The following is a 24,397-nucleotide window of genomic DNA, read 5'->3' as shown; positions in this document are numbered from 1 at the left end:
TAATAGAGACAATTTTGAAACCCTGCCTTTTGAGAGAATTCTGTTTGATGTGCCGCTGGATAAGCCAAACCACAGGTGTCAGACCCACTGAGATTAGGTCTTTTCTCTTTCTTTCCTGTGCCTTCACCGTGGCTCGTGCCTTCATTAGATGACTACTATGGAGGGCAGCCGTGGTAGACAAAAGCATTAACAGTGCACAGAACTCAGCTACGCACATCCCAGATTCACTTGGCCTCAACTGCATCTTGGCTTAAGCCACTCACTCAGAGCCCTGTCTGCTGCCTCTGATGTTGCATCACTTCCTAATGGAAATACTCGTGTGCCTTCTGCTATGGGCAACAGGCCAGTTTTGGCAAAACATTCATAATTCCTCTATTATAGGCAGGGTCTGCCCGGATCTACGACCTTCTGGCTCCATTCACCACTTCCACATTCAAAGGAAATGCCACATCAGAGAGGTGGGACCTGGACTCCCCAGTAGCTGCCCAGAGGGCCTGCAGAAAAAAGCTCAGCTATACAAGTGTGCTAACTGCCTGGCAGAAAATCTTGGATCAATCAGATACGAGAAACAAGAAGTAAGGTTTTTTCTTCTTCTTCCAATATTATACTCAAACATGTGGAAACCTGATCCATGATAATGCTAGGACTACAAACTGAAGAAAGAATTGCTGTTCTGTGAATGGTGCTGAGACAAGGCACAGGGAAGCAGAGCCTTGAAATCTCCATTCACACCACACACAGATCAGACATGAACGTGAAAACCAAAGCTATGCAAATACTAGACCACTTGGTAACAATAGACTCTTCATGTAATCGGGATATGAACAAATTCCTCAGACCGAATAAAATGATGGCAAATGTTAAATTCAACTTCATTAAATTTAAGTGTGTTGATATCAAAAGATATAAAGAAAGCAAAATGACAAGTCCTGATAAAAACATTTACAGCAACTAGATCTCAAAAGGCTCAATATCTAAAATATCTTAATTAATCCTTGCCATTCAAATTGCCAGTTGTCTTTTAAAAAAAGACAAATCTTTCCTTACTTAGAGAGGCTATCCAATGTTCATTGAGTAACTTGGAAAACTCTTTTCAGATTCCTTGCAGCCAGGTGAGCTATAGGACTGATTTCTGGTCAAAGCAATGTAAAGAGAACTATAAAGAACTTACTTTAATCCCTAAATTCAGAAGAGAAACCTTCCCTTCCTCTTTACACCCAGACTGAAGCCCATCCTATGGCTATACCTAAGATAGAACTTGGACCTTGAAGTGAAAGCCACAGGCTGAAGATGGAGCAGAAAGTAAAATAGAAGCTTGGTCCTTAACTTTATAAAGCTGTCTTTTGAAAACTAACTTTGGTCTTCTTTTACCCCATTTAATGATGAAACATGTCTTTTTACTTAAATGGATTGCAGTTACACAGTTGTTCAGTTTACTGTTTTTCTTTATAATACAAATATATTATAAATAATATTTATACAAATTAAATATTTATCTTTAAAGTTTTCTTAAAATGAAAGACCAAAGGCAAGCATTTCAAGACTGGTAAGCCAGCTTACCAAAATTGATTAAAGACCTTTGTTCCTTACAGATACTTTGAATGTATCTCACCCACTCTTAAACACAAACATACAGGCTAAGAACCACTGAAATTATATCTTATGTGTGTGGGAGATTTATATTTATGATTTATAAAAAGTCATGAAGCATATTAATATATACACACACACACACATATATATATATATATATAAAGTGAGTCATCTCATTACAATTTTGTTTTAATTCTCAGAGACTTTGTTACTTAAGGCACAATTCTGGCTTCTACTCTATCTAGAAAGGGAACAATTAGTTTAGTCTATTTTAGAGATACTTTGAACAGATTCAATGTTTTTTTTTATTTTTATCATCAATCCAAAGGAATGAGTAGCACATACTTGTTGGTACTCAGTATACGTAGAGCTATTTCTAAGCTCATTTCTAATGGAAATTGAAATAAGTCTACTCTTTAAAATAATAGAGACCTACTGGACATATAACTTTTCTTAACCTCTAAAGCAAATTACTCTGAAGGAAAGAAGTGAAAAAGGAGCAAAAACAAAGACAAATAGACATCAAAACAAAACCCAGACAGAATAAAAAGGACCTACGGTCAAAAACACTGGATAGCTTTATATGCAGCTTATATAGTCAAGCAAAGGAGTAATGAAAGAAATAAACCAAATAGAAACATCTCAAATTTTCCCGTTTACTTCTTCCCCAAAATAAAAGACAGATCTAAGAAAGACTCCAGGCTCTTCAGAAAGGACCTCATCCAAATGCCTATAGATCTATACCTGGATCAGCTGGGTTCCTGCTGTCACAAAAACCACAACCCGCAGGACTTTCTGTAGGAACCCCAATGGATGCCTGTGTGCGACAGCTTATTTTTCCAGCCTAAAATATATATTCCCCTCACAAAAGAAAAGCAAAGGTGGCAGCCTCACCCAGTGTGTAGGACTGCTTGTTCAAACTCATTTTTACTATTAGGATGCAACAACAATTCTCAAGCAAGCACAGGTTTCAACTTGACTCACCTCCCCTTGAAAGTAAAGCATGAAACAATGTTTATTATGTAACATGTCATTTGGATCAATTTAAACTATCTATGAAGGAGAAATAACACTATAATATCTAAAGAATATTATATAAGGGAATATTGTGACTGTCATCTTTGAAAATAGAAATAAGAAGGATCTTCCTTATCTTGATAAAGGCTATCTTTAAGAATCTCCAAAAGCATTATTTTTAATGAGAAAAAAATCTTTGCAATCTTTCTCTTTTACACTCTGGCACAGTCTTAGTAATTTTTTTTTTTTTTGATCTGTCTCCTCTGGCAAGGGAAAGAAAAACAAATAAATGGCACTTAAACTTAAAATCTTTTAAACAGTGATAAAATCCATCAACAAAATAAAAAGTCACCCTACTGAATGAGAGAGGATATTTGCAAATGATATGTCTGATACAGACAGCCAGTAGGCACATGAAAATGCTCAACATTACTGATCATCAGGAAAATGTAAACTAAAACCACAATGAGATATCACCTCATACCTGTCAGAATAAAGAGACAACAAATAAGAGTTGGGGAGGACGTGGAGAAAAGGGAACACTTGTACACTGTTGTTGGGAATGTAAATTGGTACAGCCACTATGGAAAATAGTATGGAGATTCCTAAAATATTAAAAATACAACTAGTATACAATTCAAAAACTAAATAAAAATAAAAAGAATTAAATGTTTTTATCTAACATGATCAGAAAATGAAGCTGTCAGAGTAGCACAAGTATGAGAAAGGTAGGAGAAAAATAAACAAATGTGGATGAAATAATTTACATGGAAAGTAATAAGAAAATAGAGAAATACAAATTTTTAAGAATAGTACTTTTCTCTAGCTTAAGTTAAATAACGTGTGAGGTTGCTTAGGAATTTTAAGAATATTTTTCTAAACCTAAAAAACTGGATAACAATATCATGTTCACGGAGGAGGAAAATATTAGCATTTTAAAGACAAAAGTTGTCATCATATTAGTCTGCTGCTGCTGCTGCTAAGTCACTTCAGTCGTGTCCGACTCTGTGTGACCCCATAGACAGAAGCCCACCAGGCTCCCCCGTCCCTGAGATTCTCCAGGCAAGAACACTGGAGTGGGTTGCCATTTCCTTCTCCAATGTGTGAAAGTAAAAAGTGAAAGTGAAGACGCTCAGTCATGTCCGACCCTCATATTAGTCTACAGACCATAAAATTCTAAAACAATGGTAGCAGAATAGTAGGAGCAATAGGGTAGCTTAACCTCAAAATAATGTGGAAGAATTAACATTCACTAGTAACAAAGATGGGAAATAGATGGGGAAACAGTGGAAACAGTGGCAGACTTTATTTTGGGGGGCTCCAAAATCACTGCGGATGCTGATTGCAGCCATGAAATTAAAAGACGCTTACTCTTTGGAAGGAAAGTTATGACCAACCTAGATAGCATATTAAAAAACAGAGACATTACTTAGCCAACAAAGGTCCATCTAGTCAAGGCTATGGTTTTTCCCGTGGTCATGTATGGATGTGAGAGTTGGACTGTGAAGAAAGCTGAGCACTGAAGAATTGATGCTTTTGAACTGTGGTGCTGCAGAAGACTCTTGAGAGTCCCTTGGACTGCAAGGAGATCCAACCAGTCCATACTAAAGTAGCCAGTCCTGGGTGTTCATTGGAAGGACTGATGCTGAAGCTGAAATTCCAATACTTTGGCCACCTCATGCAAAGGGTTGACTCACTGGAAAAGACTCTGATGCTGGGAGGGACTGGGGGCAGGAGGAGAAGGGGACGACAGAGAGTGAGATGGCTGGATGGCATCACCGACTCGATGGACGTGAATCTGAGTGAATTCCGGGAGTTGGTGATGGAAAGGGAGGCCTGGCGTGCTGTGATTCATGGGGTCGCAAAGAGTCGAACACGACTGAGCGACTGAACTGAACTGAACTGAATAACAAAGATAACCATAAAACAGTAAAAAGAAATGTTTCTAAATTCACTGTACTAGACACTAGCATATAAAATAAAGCCATAGTAAAAGGACACAGAGTGGTATTGGTGCAAAAACACAAATCCAAATGGAACAGACTAGAGATGAGAAAAGTAAATGTGGTATTTGATGTAAGTGGTTTATGTAGGTCTTTCGCCATTTGTCCCCTCAGATCCATTCTCTTCTTTCCATTATTCTCTAACTTGCAGAGCTGCTCTCTACCAAGTCAGTCACCTGGGGTCCCTTCCCTTCTGGCCTGTGAGAGTCATGGGAGACTGAAGGATGAGAAGAGAAAGAGGCCAAAGAGTCTCTTTCCTTCCTGCTTTCCTGTTTTGTTGCCACACGTCAGGGTGCTCGTCTCCCTACAACTACAGCTCCTGCCCATAGCCATCATCCATGGCTCCAGATCACCCAGGCTCTGACAATACTCTTTCATCATTTGTCATTAATGTATGAGGAGTGACAAGTTTCAACAGTAGCCAGACCTTGAGGATCTTATTGACTCACTTAATTCCAACCACTCTTAAATAAACATGTTCTCCACTTGATGATATTCAGAATGTCATTTGAATCTGCCTTGTAGTTCCTTGCCAAAATCCTGACTAAAAACAGGTGGAATCATATATCAGTTGAAAAAATAGGAGTTCCAGAGGAAAATTTGTTCCTTCTATGGGAAAAAAATCACACAAGTAAAAACTCAGAATAATGTCTTTGAGATATTGGGGTGCAAAGTATTTCTTAATAGAACCCCAAAGTACAAACTGTATGGGAAACATTAATTTGACAACCTTAAATATCTATGCTAAATTAAGGACATTGTAGACAAAGTTAGCAGATGTCTGACATGACAGTATGGTATTTTCAAAGCCTAATGATATCAAGGGATCAATACCTAGATAGAAATGCCTGCAAATCACAGGGGAACAAGACAAAAATCTGACAAATAATTTGTTACACTGTGTAAATAAGAAATCCACAAAGGGTAGAACTATCTAATCTTGTATCAAGAAATTAATAATCTTGCTAGTAATCAGATAAAGGCATATAAATGCAAAAGGAGATACAATTTATTACCCATTAGATAAGCAAAATTTAAAAGTTGGATAACACTGAGTACTGATAAGAAATAGGACACTAGGCATGTGGGAGTGAAAATAAACCCATCTATTCTGGAATCTCTTTAAGTGTTAGCTGCTTAGTCATTTCCAGCTTTTTGTGACCCCATGGACTGTAGCCTTCCCAGCTCCTCTGCCCACGGAATTCTCCAGGCGAGAATACTGGAGTGGGTAGCCATTCCCTTCTCCAAGGGAATACCCTTCCTGACCCAGGGATTAAACCCAGGTCTCCTGCATTACAGGTGAATTCTTTAAGAATGAACCACCAGGAAAGCCACTGGAATCTCTTAACAGCATTAAATTAAGGATTTAAGTATTTATGACATACTAAGGACATATGGGCTTCCCTGATTGCTCAGCTGGTAAAGAATCCACCTGCAATGCAGGAGATTCCAGTTCCATTCCTGGGTCAGGAAGATCCTCTGGAGAAGGGATAGGCTACCCACTCCAGTATTCTTGGGCTTCCCTGGTGGCCCAGCTGGTAAAGAATCCACCTGCAATGCGGGAGACTTGGGTTCGATCCCCAGGTTGAGAAGATAACCTGGAGAAGAGAAAGGCTACCCCCAGTATTCTGGCCTAGAGAATAATAAATTTTTAAAAGCCCTTAATGCCGGGAAGAATTGAAGGTGGGAGGAAAAGGGGATGACAGAGGATGAGATGGTTGGATGGCATCACTGACTCAATGGAACTGAATTTGGGTAAACTCCAGGAGTTAGTGATGGACGGGGAGGCCTGGCATGCTGCAGTCCATGGGGTCACAAAGAGTCGGACATGACTGAGTGACTGAACTGAACTGAAGGACATATTTAGATATACACCTCTAAGAAATTCTTTTGAAATTGTCAAGGTGACATGCAAGAGAATGTTTCTGACATAAGAAGAAGGCTAGAAGTAGTCTCTGTAATAATCATTTCAACAATGGGGAAGAAAAAGCTATTTGACAACTCTGAAAGCAGGAGAAATACAAAGGAAAACACTCCAAGGCACATGACTAAATTGCTTAAAAGTAAAAGTAGCCAGAGAAACGAAACATGTTATAAACAGGGGCCAAAAGATAAGAATCACTACTGACTTCTTAACAGAAGTGAAACAAGACATAAGAATACGGAAATGAGTAACAGGCTGCAAGAGAAAAAGAAGTCAGCCTTAACCTCTGTATCAAGTTAAAATGTAAGTCAGAAATCTTCAGAAAAATTAAAGCAGAAGGAATTCTTTGCCTGCATTTCTAGGCTACCAGAAGTATAAAATGAAGTTTTCAGGATGAAGGAATAATTCCAATCTATCAGAGGAGAAAAGTTCTAGAAATAGTAAATGGGTGGGTAAATTTAAGGACATTTTCTTCTCTCTTAATTTTCTTTCTTAAAATCCTATTGGCTGATTACTGAAAAATAAAAATATAATGCAGTTTATAACATACAGAAGTAAAAAAGAATAACAATAGCACAAAAGTGGGGTGAGAAGAGAACAGAAGTATACTCTTGGGTGTTTCTTATGTTATACATTAACTGATATGATATTATTTTAAAGTGTACTTTGACAAGTTAAAGATGTGTATTTCAAAGCAAAGGCAACCATTAAAAATCCATAATTAATAAGAAAGTAGTAGAATGCTAAAAGATACTCATCTAGCATAAAACAAGGTGTAAAAGGAAAGTACAAGAGACTTCAAACTAGATAAAAATGAGGTATCGTATCATTATATTATTATAATTTTAAATTAAATATAAATACACAGAAAGTTTAAAAGTTTTAAAAGTTTAAAAGTGAAAAATATATACTTTGTGAACAGCAAATATATTAATATCAGACAACATAGACTTCAGAACAAACAACATTAACACAGATAAAGAGGAACAGTTCAAAGTGATGAAGATGCAATTTACCAAGAAAACATAGAAGTCATAAATGTGTGTACTTCTAGCTAAAGAAATTCAAAAGACATGAAGCAGAAGCTGACCCAACTAAAAAGAGAAATAATCAAATCCACAACTATAGTTGCACATTTTAACCCTTCTTTTTCAGTATTTGATAGAAAAAGTAAACAGAAATAAAGACTTTTAAATTCTATAAATAATTAACACTACATTTACAAAAGATTGTACACAAGTCAGTATAAAACACTAATTTTTCCTGCATGGAAATTTAATTTGTACATGGAAACAGTATACCATAGATTGCGGACAGAGCATAAAAAGTGAGAGAGCTCTTCCCTAAGGTACTCAGGAAATTCTTCAAGTGCAAAATAGTAGCTGCTGATGACTGAAGAAAACATGAGAGAAATTCTTTCAAGAAACTCCTTCCAAAGTTTATACAAAGACCAAGCTTAATATCAAAAGCCAAGCAGGTTTTTGAGGAGTAAATTGACATACTGCATACAAAATGATATGGGAAAGTTCAGGATATTGAATAGACAAACAATTTTTAAAAGAACAAAGTTAGACACATCATTTAAATTCAAGATGTATTATATTATTTAAATTCAAGATATATTATAAAACCATTATAGATATTTAATGGTCAGAGGGATTGATACATATGTTAGTAATTGATTTTTGACAAGGGTTCAAAGAACAAAAAATTTGGATACATTTTTAGACTGTATTCTATTTCACTGATCCATTTGTGTGTCTTTACAGCAGTTGAACCCTGTTTTAATTAGTGTAATTTTATATTGAGCTTTGAAATCCGATTGCCCAACTCAGTTCTTCTTTCTTGTGACTCATCATGTAAATATCTACAGATTTGGAGAAAAGGCACCCTATCTTCTACAAATAACTATTCTCCTTTAGAGAACCAGCTTCTGGGCTGTTCCTGGACTCTAATAGACATAGTAGCCTAATAAGAAGTCAGTGGATGATCATAAAAATCTACACTAGCTCATGAACACCAGCTGGTCAGAATCATGGAATAAACCAAGTTGTAAGATTAGTGACGACTGAGAAGTTACATGTGTGAATTCACCTCTTACAATGAGCACAAAGTATGAGCACATTTGTGAGTTATTTGCATGTCATCCAAAGTTGCCTATTGTAGGGGAAGCCCTCAATTAGCTAGGTGAGTAAGGTGCCCATCCTGTGAACATCCATCGGTCTCTTTTACGAGCATCCCTGGTACTTGTTTAATGGGCTCAAGTATTTGCAGGGGGATGTGGGGTAATGCATGAGCTCAACAAGGCGGATTTTCCCTACCCATGGCTTCTGCCTACTGGAACCATTGATTTCCCAACTGTCAATACCCAGGATTAAACATTAAGCCCCATATCTTCAACTAATGTCCTGCATGACAAATCATTCTCTACTAATTGATTGTATTGGACCTCTGCCACCCTAAAGAAAAGACAACTTTGTTTTCACTGGATGGGATAATTATCCCTAGGTGTGTTTGCCTTCCTTGGCTACAGTGGTTCTGCCAGCATCACCAAAAACAGATGCAACAATGCCTTATTGTCACTGTGGTGTTCCTTACAAAGTATTAATATAGTTTCTAATTGAGAAAGTTATTTTACCATAAAAGAAGTGGAGTGATGAGCTTCTACATATGGGATCCGTGGAACTTACCATATACTCCTTCACACAGAAGAAGATGATCTTATAGATCACTGGAATGGCCTATTGAAGACTCTTGTTATGGTGCTAGCTGGAAAGCACTATGCACAAAGCTGCAACACTGCTTCATAAATTGCCGTTCTTTTTCTGAATCAATGACTTGCAAGTGGTGCTTTTTTATTCCATTACCAAAATATATAGGTTTAAGACTAGAGAGAAAAAGATAGAAGAGATTTCTTTTACTATCACACCCAGTAATCCACATTTCTACTCTTGCTTTCTATTCCCACAATTCTGTTAGGTTAAAGACCTTCTCAAGGAATAACATCATAAAAGTAAGCAGTGTTTGCCTGGTGACATGTAAGTGCAGATTGCCACCTAACTGATTTGGGGTCTCTGTGCCACTGAAAGTGAAAGTCCCTCAGTCATGTCCATCTCTTTGTGACCCCCATGGACTATACAGTCCATGGAATTATCCAGGCCAGAATACTGGAGTGGGTAGCCTTTTCCTTCTCCAGGGGATCTTCCCAACCCAGGGATTGAACCCAGGTCTCCCACACTGCAGGCGGATTCTTCATCAGCTGAGCCACCAATCAACAGGCAAATAAAAAGATATTGAAATCAGGGTATAAGAGACTTCCTTGGTGGTCCAGTGGCTAAGACTCCACACTCCCAATGCAGGGGTCCCAAGTTCAATTCCTGGTCAGGGAACTAGATCCCACGTGACGAAACTAAGAGTTTACATGCCACAACTAAAGATCCTGCATACTGCAAGGAAAATCAAAGATCCCTCATGCCACAATCAAGACCTGACACAGACAAACAATAAATAAATAAGAGTATTAAAGAGAAACATATCATCAAGGCAGAGAGAATCCAGGGGATTCTCTTGAAAACATCTAATTACTTCAAGGTCAGTAGTACATGCTAATTAAAGACCACAGTAATAAAGGCAAGACTGCTAAAGACTTCGATGCTTTAGGAATAAAGATTAGGGTCACCCCACATTAGAAGGACTGATGTTGAAGCTGAAACCAATACTTTGGCTACCTGATGCAAAGGGCTGACTCATTTGAAAAGACCTTGTTGCTGGGAAAGATTGAAGGTGGGAAGAGAAGGGGACGACAGAGGATTAGATGGTTGGATGGCATCACTGACTCAATGGACATGGGTCTGAGCAAACTCTGGGAGTTGGTGATGGACAAGGAGGCCTGGCATGCTGCAGTTCATGCGGTCACAAAGAATCTGACACAACTGAACGAATGAACTGAATTAAAGAACCCCAATACTCCGAAGTGAGGGAAATCGGAATATGGATTAGATAGGGGATAAGTTATAAATATTACTTTTAGCTTCATAACTAGTTTCTGACATGAGCAATGTAGCAGCAATACCTTCTTTCTCTCTTGTTGGGGAGGTACTATAAGCATACTCCATGTAACTTCTTCCTCAGGAACTAGGTAAAATTGTACTTGAAACACTGGAAATCAGAGTTGATTAGAAGGCTTGCTATTCTAAGAACTATGTCATATATGTCAGATATGAAATCATATATATATATTAAATATGTATTATATATATATATATATATAAGCATATACATATATGCTTGCTGGAGAATCCCATGGACAGAGGAGCCTGGCAGGCTACAGTCCATAGGGTCGCACAGAGTCAGACATGACTGAAGTAAGTTAGCACTCATGCACATATATGTTTATATATATATGTATTTTCTCCATTAATAGAATATGAATGTGTCCTCTCTGTAGTGACCTGTGTCCATTACTCTGTGGTGTACTGACACCTGGCCTTCTATGTTTTTGAAGATGTTTGTGCTGGGGCTCAGTTGCTTCAGTCCAGCCCTCCCGGCTCCTCTGTTCATGGGATTCTCCAGGCAAGAACACTGCAGTGGGTTGCCATGCCCTCCTGCAGGGGATCTTCCCAACTCAGGGATCAAACCCTTGTATCCCGCATTTCCTGCATTTCAGGTGGATTCTTTACCACTGAGCTACCGAGGAAGCCCATTTCTGAAGATGGCAGGCACTTAAATCTAAGAAAGACCAGGTTAAATGACCCCGATCATAAGGAAAAATCAGAATGAATCATTGTCTTAAAGAGGAATAAGTAATCCTTTTTCTTACCCTGAACCTGGATACACTTCTCCTGCACTTTCTATTGCTATTAGTGTCCATAGCCAAACTGACAGAAAGAAGGCCAACATGATTTCTGCATCTGCTTTTCCCAGCATCTCTTTGTCTCTGAACTCATTGTTTTTCTTTGTGAATTTTCCCAGACTGAACCAGTAGCAAACTTCCCTTCATGGAGCAGAGTAAGGAAAAATAGACCAGAGCTCCAGGTATGTTTCTAGTGAGCAGCCATGTTTAAAAACAACTGGACTATGAGGATCTTTGACTTTTATCTAGCTTGCTTTGCTCTTTCTATTTCATATTCAGTACTCCATTTCGTTTAGTTTATGTTCTTCAGTTTCTTCACCTCTTCTTTTTTTTTTAAATATTCTTACTCAAGCCTTTATCAAGCTCAGTAGAAAAGTTCTAGTATACATATATACAAATAATATATATAATATATATTTTAGAAAACTTTTGACTTTTTGCCTAACTAAAAAATTTATCAGGGAGGCCTGGCGTGCTGTGATTCATGGGGTCGCGGAGAGTCGGACACGACTGAGCGACTGAACTGAACTGAACTGAACTGAAAAAATTTATAACATTTTGATTCTACTTGTTTGACTTAATATGAGTAGAATGCTAGATTTCTAATTAAAAAAAATAAGTATATGACAAGCAACAAAGCAACTGTATAGCATGGGGAATTATAGTTAATATCTTGTAATAAGCTATAATGGAAAACAGTTTAAAAAATAATACATGTGTGTATGCATAACAGAATCACAAAAAAATTCTACTTTTTGAAATTTAATAATGTTTATCTTTTTACCAGTTTTTCTAAATGTCCTCAGTTCAGTTCAGTTCAGTTCAGTCGCTCAGATGTGTCCAACTCTTTGCAACCCCATGAATCACAGCACACCAGGCCTCCCTGTCCATCACCAATTCCCGGAGTTCACCCAAACTCATGGCCATAGAGTCGGTGATGCCATCCAGCCATCTAAATGTCCTATGGACATCTAATAATAATGTTTGAGATACAAAATTTTAAATATATTTATGTAGGATATAAAATTAATATAAATAGAAATCTATTATATTTAAATTATTAATGACAAAATTCAAGATGCTTTTATTCTTTTTCCTGCACTTGATAAAATGTTCTCAGAGAAATTTTAATATGCCTCACTATGATTATATATTTCTTTGTTTTCCCTTATATTTATTCTTATTTTTGCATTATGTATCTTTGTTTCTTTGTTGTTAGGTGTATCATCATTTATGATGTTTATCTTCTTTGTGAATTGTACCTTTTATTATTAAAAATATTCATCTTTGTTTCATTAAAAAAAAAATTTACAGAATGGAGCCTAGATTGGAAGAGGGTTAGACTACCCACCTGCCTATGACTTAATCCATCCAAAATTTTGACAAATCCTTCCTCTTTCTATGTTCCCAGAAACATCACCTTGGCAACTGCTGCTGCCGCTGTGCAGGGAGAGCAGAGAGAGGCAGGACTGCACTAGCAACCAGCTTACTCTTGGTGAATGATTCTGAGCATCCTCTAGTCAAGCCAAGGCAAGTCGACAGTAGCATAGGTATATCCAAGCATCAGCCAAACTCCTCAATGAAGGAAATCCCCTCTCTGGTATTGCATTACAGAACTTGATTTGGTCTTTTTTGTTTGTCTGGTATAACTCTTCTGCTTCTGGAACTGGAAATTTGTATCATCAATTATCACTGTCTTCTGAAATCCTAAAGAAAGTAAAATAACCCTCACATTTTGGGTAAAGAGAAGGAATTAATCAGAGAAGGGATTTGACTCTGACCTGTTGTCAGTTATGGTCAAGAGGTTAGGAGACATTAAGCATATCGAAAGTTAGAGTCCAGAGCCAGGATGTGACTTCTCATCACTTTTAATCACTATGCTCGCCCAGCAGGGGCTCCAGTGGTTCATGCTTAAAGAATCTCAGGGCATAACGTGGTCACAACCAGACATTTTTTTCCCTTTTGGAGCTTTCCCTTGTGTGTCTTGCTTGTGTCTGTTAGGGACCTTCCAATCTCTCAACGGTGACCTTTTAGAGATTTCTAACTCATAAAGCCCACTGGACTCTAGGTAGCAGCTCCAATAGCCCCTCCCAAGTTATTATGACAAAGCACAGAGGCAGTTCAGGGCTAGGTCTTAATGAGATAAAAGAACAGTTATAATAAGAAAATATGTGAGAAAACCTGTAGGTGTAAAGGTACGGTCAGAAATTATTATTTATACTGTAAGATTTCAGATAGGTGGAGTAGTTTCTGGTGATGACAACTGAGGTCTAAGAAGGCTTGTAATTCCAGCTCCTTATCACCAACAAAATTGCTGGCTTAATGTAAGAACCAAATGAGATTTTTAGTGCTCCCTGCCCAACCATCCTCCCCCACCCATATCATCACAGGATGAAGCACCTAAAAGGAGATCAGTGTTTGAAGAACAAATGCACTGTCTAGAATTTTACTTTACTCTGAGTTTAAGAAAGAGATTTAATCCCTATGGTAATTGACTTTTGAGAAATTATCTCCATGAAAATTGAGAAAAATGTGAGCTAATGCTGCCATCAACCAATCATAACACCTTGTCCCCTTCTGATGGGCAAAGGAAAGTCATGGGGCAAGAGGCCAGCGGTGTTTGGGGAAATTTCCTTCTCATGGAAATCACAGGAATGGTTTTCTTAAATAGACATTTTCTTGTGCTGAAATATATAAAAGGAGTTTGTGATAAGTGGATGGGGAGCTTTAAGGAACGTGCTCCCCTCTTAAACTAACAAAATAGAAGATATTGCTGGGGAGTGAGTAGACAAAGAAGAATTCAAGTCAAAGATTTTGCAGTAAAGGTCAAAGAACTTTGAAACTAGGAGTGTTGGAAGTCTTCTTCTTAGGACTATTGAAGCCCCATAAGGCTGTACAAGGACCTGTACTGAACAGAAGCATAATAATTGTTAATGACACCTGTCAAGTGCCTACTATGAGTCTCACAATGTTCAGTGTTTTAGATACACCTAACAACTATTCTTCAAGAGCAATGTGACTGTCTCAAAGCCTAGGCTGGAGCCAGACATTGTTATCTTGAATGAATGAGTAGAAGTAGTGTGAAGGTTGGTCAATGTCAAAAGTAAGAAACTTAAAAGTAGTACTACCTTGGTTGAATAATATCAGTAAGAAAGAAAAATAGGTTTTCACCTGAAAGGAAAAGAGTGTGACTTCTGAGAAAGCTTGTAGAATGCTGATTCTGCCTCTTGGCTCTGTGGTTCACTCTGGGAGAATTAAAGTGGTAGCAATTAGTGACACCCACATGGTGGAAAGTGGTTTCCATAGGGTTGAGTCAATTTTTCTTCCAGGGAGTGGATTAGTCAAGGTTTCCCAGAGAAACAAAACCGAACAGATGTGTATTCATATATAGAAAGATTTATTTTACTTATGTAATTGTGTAGCCTGGCAAGTCTGAGATCTAGGACAGGCCAGGAGAATGGACTCTCAGGGACCTTAGCCTTTTAAGGCTTTCAGCTGGTTGGATGAGGCCCAGCCATATCACTGAGGGGAATCTGCTTTACTCAGAGTATACTGATTTAAATGTCAATTGGACCAAAAAATAGCTTTATAGCAACATCTAGGTTGGTGTTTCAGAAAACACTGGGAACAGTGACCTACCCAAGCAGCCATATAAAGTTAGCCATGAAGGAAAGTAGTACCCTCCTTGTGGTCAGTCACTGACCCTTGCCTTGACTCAAGGCCAACTTTGTTCCGGTGAGCCCTTCATGTAGCATCACAATGAAGCGTATTCTAAGCCCTGAGGGTATTGTTGACAATCGATTTAGATGTGGAGGTTCATCTAGCAAACAACAGAACCCAGCAATGACAACCTCCCTGCCCAACCTGTTGTTTGGGGCTATTTCAGCTGATTCTCTGAGTTGCTGGATCCTGAACCCTGCCAGCCTGCTGAAATATAGTGACTATCTGCTCAACATCCTCATCTGAACTAGATCCTACTGACTTCCAGGATCCCTACTGGGGGGGGGTCTGACGCCCTTGTGGTCCATGTTGCAAAACCCACACACACCTGGAGAAGGTGAGCAGCGTAACAGATTAAGTCACACTGGCCTAGGTTATAATCTTGACATCTATTTGCTGTATGCTGCATGACCTGCAGCAAGGCTTTAAAAAAGCAATATTAATTCAGTTCTCAAAGTGTTATTGTATTAAATGGAACTAAGTCTTCTGTTAATGTAACCAGACTACCACACTGCTGAACAAATGTCACTGCTGAGTTAGTTAAGTATGAATGTGAAGGAATGTGAGTAAGACTTTGACATCCCACCTGCATTTATCTGAGACAAAGAAACTTAGGGACTACAGTCCTGCTCACCACTCAGCCAGAAAAGCTTGATTATCATAGTTTTATACCAAACACAATAACTCTGAAAAAACATGGAAGCATGGACCATTTATTTATTAAATTAATTTTTGTTAGAGTATAGCTGCTTTACAATGTTGTGTTAGTTTCTACTGCATAGTTTGTGAATCAGCTAAATATACACATGTATCTCCTCTTTTTTGGATTTCCTTCCCATTTAGGTCACCACAGAGCATTGAGTAGAGTTTCCTATGCTATATAGTAGGTTCTCATTAGTTATTTATTTTATACATAGTATCAGTGGTATATATTCATCAATCCCAATCTCCCAATTCATCCCACCCTCCTTTCCCCCTTGGTATCCACATGTTTATTCCCTATGTCTGTGTCTCTATTTACTTTTTAAAGATTTCTTAAAATGGTAAGTTCTTCTTTTTGCAATTACATCTTATATGATAATAAGATGCATCTAAATAATCAAATCTAGGGCATGTAAGAGAAATAGATTTTTTATTCTTGTTATTTCTTTTTGCCTGCACCATTATGCTACTGAGTTCTGGTTCCCCTGAGAGCTAGAAAAGGAAACGCTTCTGAATATTCAAGAAGAAAAAGGGAGGGAAGCATGAGAGACACTTTACTTCTAACCCACTGCTTCAACACATTTCCTTCCATAGTAGAATCCGATGATGAGGAAGACAATTGATAAAGTTTAAGGGCAGGAATTACAGTTTCCATAAGCTCTCTGCAGACATAATGTGTGTGGAATTGTGTGTTATTCTAAGTAAGCCTTGCTCTAGCTGAAATATCATGCAAGATGGGATGGTAGGTGGGGAGTTTAAAGGAGCATAGCAGGAATTCCCTTGCCAGATAGAAGGTTGGACTGAAAGGAGGATATAAAGAGAGCCTAGAAGAGAATCCAGGTCATCCTGGATGAGACTGTAGTGACTGGTAAAAAGAGAGGAATGATTGGTAATAGCATCTGTTTCCCCTGGCACTGCCATTCCCTCATTTTTATATGCTGCTTGAATATTTCAGTTCACATCCCTGCCCTAGATCTGCCTGGAATCCCATCTTCTGTGGACTGGACTACTAACTGGTCATGATAGAAAATAGACTGCCTCAACTGATCATAGACCAGGTTTGATTGGCTAATACGTATTTAGAATATGTTGATCTATGTTGATCTACATAAAATTGTCATTTTTCTAGGTTAAAATGATTTAATATCAGCAATTTCATGCTGTTCATATTGTATAACTTAGGTCATTATTAGCCTTTATACTGATCTTATAAAGTTTGATATAAATATTGGAGTGTTCACAAGTCTTAATTTTTTTTTGATGTATTTATATAATGTTTGCATTCGTTGTTATCATTCAGTCTCTAAGCTGTGTCTAACTCTTTGTAACCCCATGGACTACAGCATACCAGCCTTCCCAGTCTTTCACTATCTCTTGGAGTTTGCTCAAACTCACATCTATTGAGTTGTTGATGCCATCCAACCATCTCAGCCTCTGTCACCCCCTTCTCTTTCTGCCCGCACTCTTTCCCAGCATCAGGGTCTTTTCCAATGAGTCAGCTCTTCACATCAGGTGGCCAAAGGATTAGAGCTTCAGTTTCAGCATCAGTCCTTCCAATGAATATTCAGGATTGATTTCCTTTAGGATGGACTGGTTTGATTTCCTTGTTGTCTAAGGGACTCTCAAGAGTCTTCACCAGCTCCACTTCCACTTTAAATATTTTGTAGAATATAAAAAGTTAGATCCCTGGGTCAGTTAGATCCCCTGGAGAAAGAAATGGCAATCCACTCCAGTATTCTTGCCTAGAGAATCCTTAGGACAGCGGAGCCTGGCAGGCTATAGTCCATGGGTTTGCAAAGAGTCAGACATGACTGAGCATACACACACATTAAAATCGCTTGCTTTTGAAATTTACTTTATGGGTTGGTGGAAAGGTTTATGATTTCTGGCATTCATCATTCACAGTTTTTGTATGATTCTGTGCTGATTTGGTCAAATTTCTGTGTGTAGAAATTTGTCAATTTTATCTAAACTTTTAATTTTATTGATATGGTCCCTGGAATGTTGTGCATGGTGACATCCAAGCAGCCCATGGAATTCAAGGTGGTGCTGCTGAGCCTTGGCTTCCCACAGTGGTGGCACTGCACTCTCTGCCCTTGCCCACTTCAGGCCTCCCGTCTCTGAATGCCAAGCCACTGCTGCTACTGCCGCTGCTTTAGAAACAGACCCCATCCCAACTAGCTATATATCCAGTTCCTCAACCAGGGATTGAACCTATTACCCCTGCAGTGGAAATGCAGTTTCTTAACCACTGAACCTAGAGTTTGTCATACAGAGTGAAGCAAGTTAGAAAGAGAAAAACAAATATCGTGTATTAACACATATATGGAGAAAGCAATGGCACCCCACTCCAGTACTCTTGCCTGGAAAATCCCATGGATGGAGGAGCCTGGTAGGCTGCAATCCATTGGGTTGCTAAGAGTTGGACACGACTGAGCGACTTCACTTTCACTTTTCACTTTCGTGCATTGGAGAAGGAAATGGCAACCCACTCCATTGTTCTTGCCTGGAGAATCCCAGGGACGGGGGAGCCTGGTGGGCTGCCATCTATGGGGTCGCACAGAGTCGGACATGACTGAAATGACTTAGCAGCAGCAGCAGCAGCTACACATATATATATGGAATCTAGAAAAATGGTACTGATGAGCCTATTTGCAGGGCAGGAGTAGAGATGCAGACCTAGAGAATGAACTTTATAGATACAGCAGGGGATGGAGAGGGTGGGATGAATTGAGGGAGTAACACTGACATATATACACTACATATATACACTGCTAAGCTGCTACTAAGCCGCTAAGTGTACATATATACACTACTATGTGTAAAATAGCTAGCTAGTGGGAAGCTGTTGTATAGCTCAGGGAGCTTAACTCGGTGCTCTGTGATGACCTTAGAGGAATGGGATAGGGCTGGTGTGGGAGGGAGGCTCAAGAGGGAGGGGGTACATGTATACATACGACTGATTCGTGTTGTTGTACAGCAATTATACGTCAACTAAAAAATAAATAAAGAATATAATTGTTATCGAAGATGGAGACATATAGAAGTTGTTCACAAAGAAGCTTATACTTTGGAAATTCAGCCTCACTCCTCAGCGCTCACAGTATTCAGTTCTCCAGCTTTCCCATGGATGAAGAAGGAGGAGCACATCTTTACCCTCTGGCAAGCTGGAATAATATGAGTGTCTCTTAAAAGATGATGAAGATGAAATTCAGGAGGAGTATGAGCAAATCCTCAATACCAAACTAGCAGAACAATATGAATCTTTTGTGAAATTCACACAAGATCAGATTATGCAACATGTGATACAAAGCCAACAAGCTACATGTCCTGAAGCTTTCTTGCATTTCTGGGTACCAGGTTGGACTTCATGAGATGGTTGTGGCACACTTTTTACAACTGCTTTGATATCACATTTCCACTCCAACTTTGCATCCTGAGAACACTTAAACATTTCTGCAGGTCCATTTTATACAACTGGAAAGACCTTTAAACTTTCTGGTTGCCACAAGCATATTTTTCTTTCCTGCTCATCCAATATACAGCTGTGCCCTACTGTGAGAGATTTTGCAAACAAAAATACTTGGAGCAGCAGTTTAGCAAAAATATGCCCTCAGTGGCACTCAACAAATGGAGTTTCCCCAAGCACAATTCTGTAAGAAGTGCATGGAAGTGTGTGTATACTTGTCTATGTATTTTAAGTTGCATGTGTGCTCAATCATGTGCAACTTTTTGCAATTCCCTGGACTGTAGCCCACCAAGCTCCTCTGTCCATGAAATTTTCCCACCAAGAATACTGGAGTGGGTTGCCATTTCTTACTCCAGGGGAATCTCCCCAGTCCAGGGATCGAACCCTCCTCTCTTGCATCTCCCCCTTGGGCACACAGGTTCTTTACCACTGTGCCACCAGGGAAGCCCAGGTATTTTAAATTATTATTTGTATTGTGCAAATATTTTTGATTTGGGGGATTCTGGTTGTGAATTTTATGCACGACAGTTATGGTTAAAAATATTTGCTTGGTCTATAGAAGATCATTAATGTTTTGTGATGATATAAGTTGTAACAGTGAATTGTTTTGTGTGTAGGTATTATTAAATACTGGGACTATTTCTAGGCACAGAATATGAGTCATAAGTTAGGATGAACATTAGATGTGATTATGATGACATAGCAAAGATCTGTGGTCCTAGGTATACAAATGCTTGGTGAGAAATTAGAACAAACCCGAGACCGGACACTTGACACCTTACTCTTCCTAGTCATGTTAGAACATGATTTTTTGACTCCAAGCCTTGAAACAACCACGTGGAGTCTGCGCTTACCTTATGCACACAGGAGCTCCCTGGACACTGAACCTCTCAGAAGAAAGTCTCCTCTGTGGCAGGAGCATCAGGGTTTGCTAGGGAGCACAACAAAGGTGGGCCCAGGGCTGGGCCAGGCCCCGGACCCACTGCTCCTCGGAAGGTTGACTCTTTGCAACCCCATGGACTGTAACCTGCCAGGCTCCTCTATCCGTGGGATTTCCCAGGCAAGAATACTGGAGCAGGTTGCCACGTCCTTCTCCAGGGGGTCTCCCTGACCCAGGGTCGCACCTTCGTCTCCTCACAGTCGTATCCTCAGTGCCTCTACCAGTTCTTGTAACATGAGAGGTGCTCGGATGTTCATTGAATAAAGGCGTGACCATGAGACACTGAGCAGGGTGAGGAGAAGGAGAGATGCTTTGACTCAAGCACAAAATTCAACCAGCCCAGGCTAAGCTTTGTTCCCACAACTTCTCATCCAAACTCAAATCTACCTGCTTCTCTCCATGGCTAGAGAATTAAAGATGACAGGGTGTCTTTCTCCAGCTCTTGCCTCATCTCCTGTTCCTGTATTCCTAATTGGTTGTTTGTTACATCTTTTGGTATATTTCAGAGTCTCTGCTTTTCATGATCTTTCCAACACAATGTTCGTGATTGTGATCTTGACTCAGCCTTACTTTCATCCTGTCTACTGATCTGCGTTTCAAGAGTAGAATGAGTGACAGTAAAGGGAAATAAACATGGAATTGAAGAAGACAGGTTTTCTCCGCTTGTCACTTGAGAGAAAACAGTTATTTTACTCCAGGGAAGGGCTGTGCTGGGATCTTATCCCCTCTCAGCCTCATAGTCCAAGGCTTGACCCTCTGCAAGGATCCAGAGAGGTGGTGGAGTCACCAGAAAGACAGTCTCAAAAGCATCTTTGCCATCTGATCAAATATGTATCATACAGGATGCCAGGCTGTTCAGTCTCAAATGACAGGGGAGCCTGGTGTACCTCAGTCCACGGTTTCACAAAGAGTGGGACGCAACTTAGCAACCGACCAACAACAAAACAGGCTGAGAGGAGGTATACATGAATGAAGCAAGAATAAACAAGATAAAAAGCATGCTTCCCCCTCCTCTGGCATTTTATTAACCATCAGTGGACATCCTGACCTACAGAAACATAGCTGGATACAAAGTTGGACAGACATTGGCCAGAGCCACTGGTTGAGTTCCTTTGAAAGCCAAGCTGCAAAGGCTAAAAAATACATGAGTGCCATCTAGAGGTAAAATTCATAGGGCAGGCTTTTAAAAGTCCGCTCTCAGAAAAGGAGTAATAGAAATTTGCTCCCAGAGACCTCCTAATCTTGGCAGTCTGATGGATGTCATTAAGTAAGTATTTACACATCTTGGGTCAAAATCTGCTTCCATCTTCCCTGACCACTGCAGACAACAGCAACCTCCCTTTCTCTGACTTTTTCTAAGATATTTTCTTTATCATCAATTCAGTTCCAAGTCAGAGCACTTTCAATCTTCAACAAATATTTTTTAACATATTCTTTGAGCCAGACTGTGCTCAACAAAGAGGCAGCCTGCTGACTCACGACCAGTCAGCCCCTGGGCTGGAGGGGACATTGTGCAACTTCCAGTCCCCTTGGTTGGCTCCATTATACAATAACCATTGTATAACGTCTCTGAAAAGTGTCCCCTGCCCTTGTCAGGACAAGATCCTCTGAAAACCATGTCCCACCATCTCCAGAACAGGTGAACCTTTGCAGGCAGGTCATTATGCAGTGCAGATCATGGGTTTGAAACTCAGCAGGATGTAATACTGAATCCTAGCTCTGCTACTTAGCCAAAGTGCAAACTACATAATCTTGAGCAAATTACTAAGATTTGATCTTCTACTTTGTTAAATGGAAGGATAATAGTTACCTTGTGGCCTTATGGTAAGGATTAGAGACAGTATTCATTATTTATATAGGACCTAGCACAATTCCTGAAACAAAAAAAAGGTAAGAACTTAGCTTTTTCTATCACTCTAATAATAATAAAAATTCAAGGTATGAGATTAACTCACCTACCTTGCAAAATTGTTGAAAGGATTAAATTATGTACACATGTATGATAGACTGCCAAGTGACACAGAACTTAAGATTTGTTTTCATCAAGAGAAATTGCCAGTGATTTCTGTCTGACAAACACTGTTTTTCTCACCTTGAAGTGGATCTTTGGTTTTCCTTTGAACACTTTAGACCACCCAGTACACACTGAGATGCAGGATGGGATGTGACAGAACACTTTCAGGTTCACAAAGATTGTTCTTTGCAAGACCTCCCAAGATCTGACCACTTAAAAGAAGGAGATAAACGTGCCTGGAGCTGAGGAATCTCCAGGAAGATTACAATCTCCTTGACACACTGACTGCACTTGGAAGCATCACTCAACCCTGTGTGCTATGTGACATTCTTGAAAGTTCTTGATATTCTTGGACCTCAAGGGAGGTAGATATTCTAGGTGGGTAGGCTTCAACAATTAATTAAGAAGTAAAACATCTTGTAAACCTTATCGATGCCTCAGACTGGTGAAGGGGGTCATTTAAACATTGCATCTGGATGATGGCAGTGCTCAGTCAGTGGTGGTTCTATAAAACAGATAGCATTGTTTCAGGTGGTTTCTTGCTAGTCCAAGCTAGAGCTCATTTCACTTAGCAGCAGGCTCATCCGGGTCCCCTTAGCACCCACTCCGTGATACCCACTCTGTGGTTCAGCCAGAGCTCTCTCAGGATGGAGGGAGAGACTGCAGGGCAGAGAGGCAGGCCAGGCTGCCAGACACAGACGCAGCTCAGAATTCTAAAATGCTCTTCACACTCTCCTGTCTTTCAGCGCATGGGTTCTCTAGCAGGGAGGCATGTCTCAAAATAACACTTACCCTTCGGATATTTCTAATATGAACTAGCTGGAAGTGGTGAATCTGAAGAGTAGCTGCCCAAGTTGCAGGCCGTTTTTCCTTTCTCTTTTCCTTTTCCCCACCACTGTTCTGTTTCTGGCACAGGATACAGGGAGAACAAACGGGGAGGGAATGAAGTAATAGTTCTTCTGGATGTGACAAAGTCCAGAGGCCTCCAATGTCTCTTGAGTGTGTTGTACTTTCTCTCCCGGTGGACTTCCTGTGTTTGCTACATGAATAATGCACTTTTAAGCACTTGAAACAACACAATGGTAACCTTAACAAAATGGCAATTTGAAGGTAAACTGCCATCACTAATTTGCATCTCAACAGTGCAGCCTTCTTTTAATGCACACTTAATTACATTAGAGGCATGGGGGATAAATCATATTCTCATGGCCCGTTGATGGGATTACTCCACGGACACAAACATCCAGAACTATCTTGAGGTTTATTGGTGACAAATATCAGCCCATTGTCCTAATGGTGAAATAACATCCTCTAATACTACAGGATACAAATTAAATTTAGTGAAATACCTTAAAAGCAATCTCAGAATTACAGGCAATGGGAGTTTGAGGGGTTCGGAAAAATAACCCACGCCTTTCTCAGCCATGGCAACATACTGGAATCACCTGGGGAAATTTAAAAAAATAGCAATGCACAGGCCCCACCTCAGACTTATTAAGTCAGAATCTCTAGGGAGAAAGCCCAGTTATCAGGATATTTTCAAACTTCCCAGGTGATTAATAAGTACAGCCTAGAATGAACAGCACCAACATAAATCAACTCGGTGATTTTGCAGGCGGAGGCTCAGAGGCCCTCCAGTGGAGGGTAACTGATTTGTGTAGGGCTCCCAGGGGTGCCTGGAGAGCAGAGTCTGGAGCCTCGCGCTCTGCCCAGCTGGCACTCTTCCCTCATTGGTTCTCTCTTTACCCCATGTCTGCCTTATCAGTAAACAGGGGATATGAAAGCCATCAAGCCACTAAAGCTGCCCTGAGGGAACTCCAGTGTGTGTGTGTGTGTGTTTGTGTGTATGTGTTCAGTCATGGCGGATTCTTGGCAACCCTTAGTTCACCAGGCCCCTCTGTCCATGGGAATTTTCAGGCAAGAATACTGGAGTGGGTTGCCATTTCCTCATCCAGGGTACCTTCTTCCTCCAAGGGATCTTCCTGATCAAACCCAGGTCTTCTGTGTCTCCCGCAGGTGAATTCTTTAACCCGCTGAACCGTGGGGGAAGCCCTGGTTGGGGACAAAAGGACTGCGTGCAGTTAAGTCCTCAGCTACAGCAGCCCTGCCCGCCCCACCAGTGGTGAAATCAGAGGGAACTCAGGATGGAAAGGGTTAGGATGC

Source organism: Moschus berezovskii, chromosome 4, assembly GCF_049115385.1.
Source record: "Moschus berezovskii isolate FMDL1 chromosome 4, NW_MosBer_1.0, whole genome shotgun sequence".
Taxonomy (NCBI): Eukaryota; Metazoa; Chordata; class Mammalia; order Artiodactyla; family Moschidae; genus Moschus; species Moschus berezovskii.
This window is presented reverse-complemented; position numbering follows the sequence as displayed.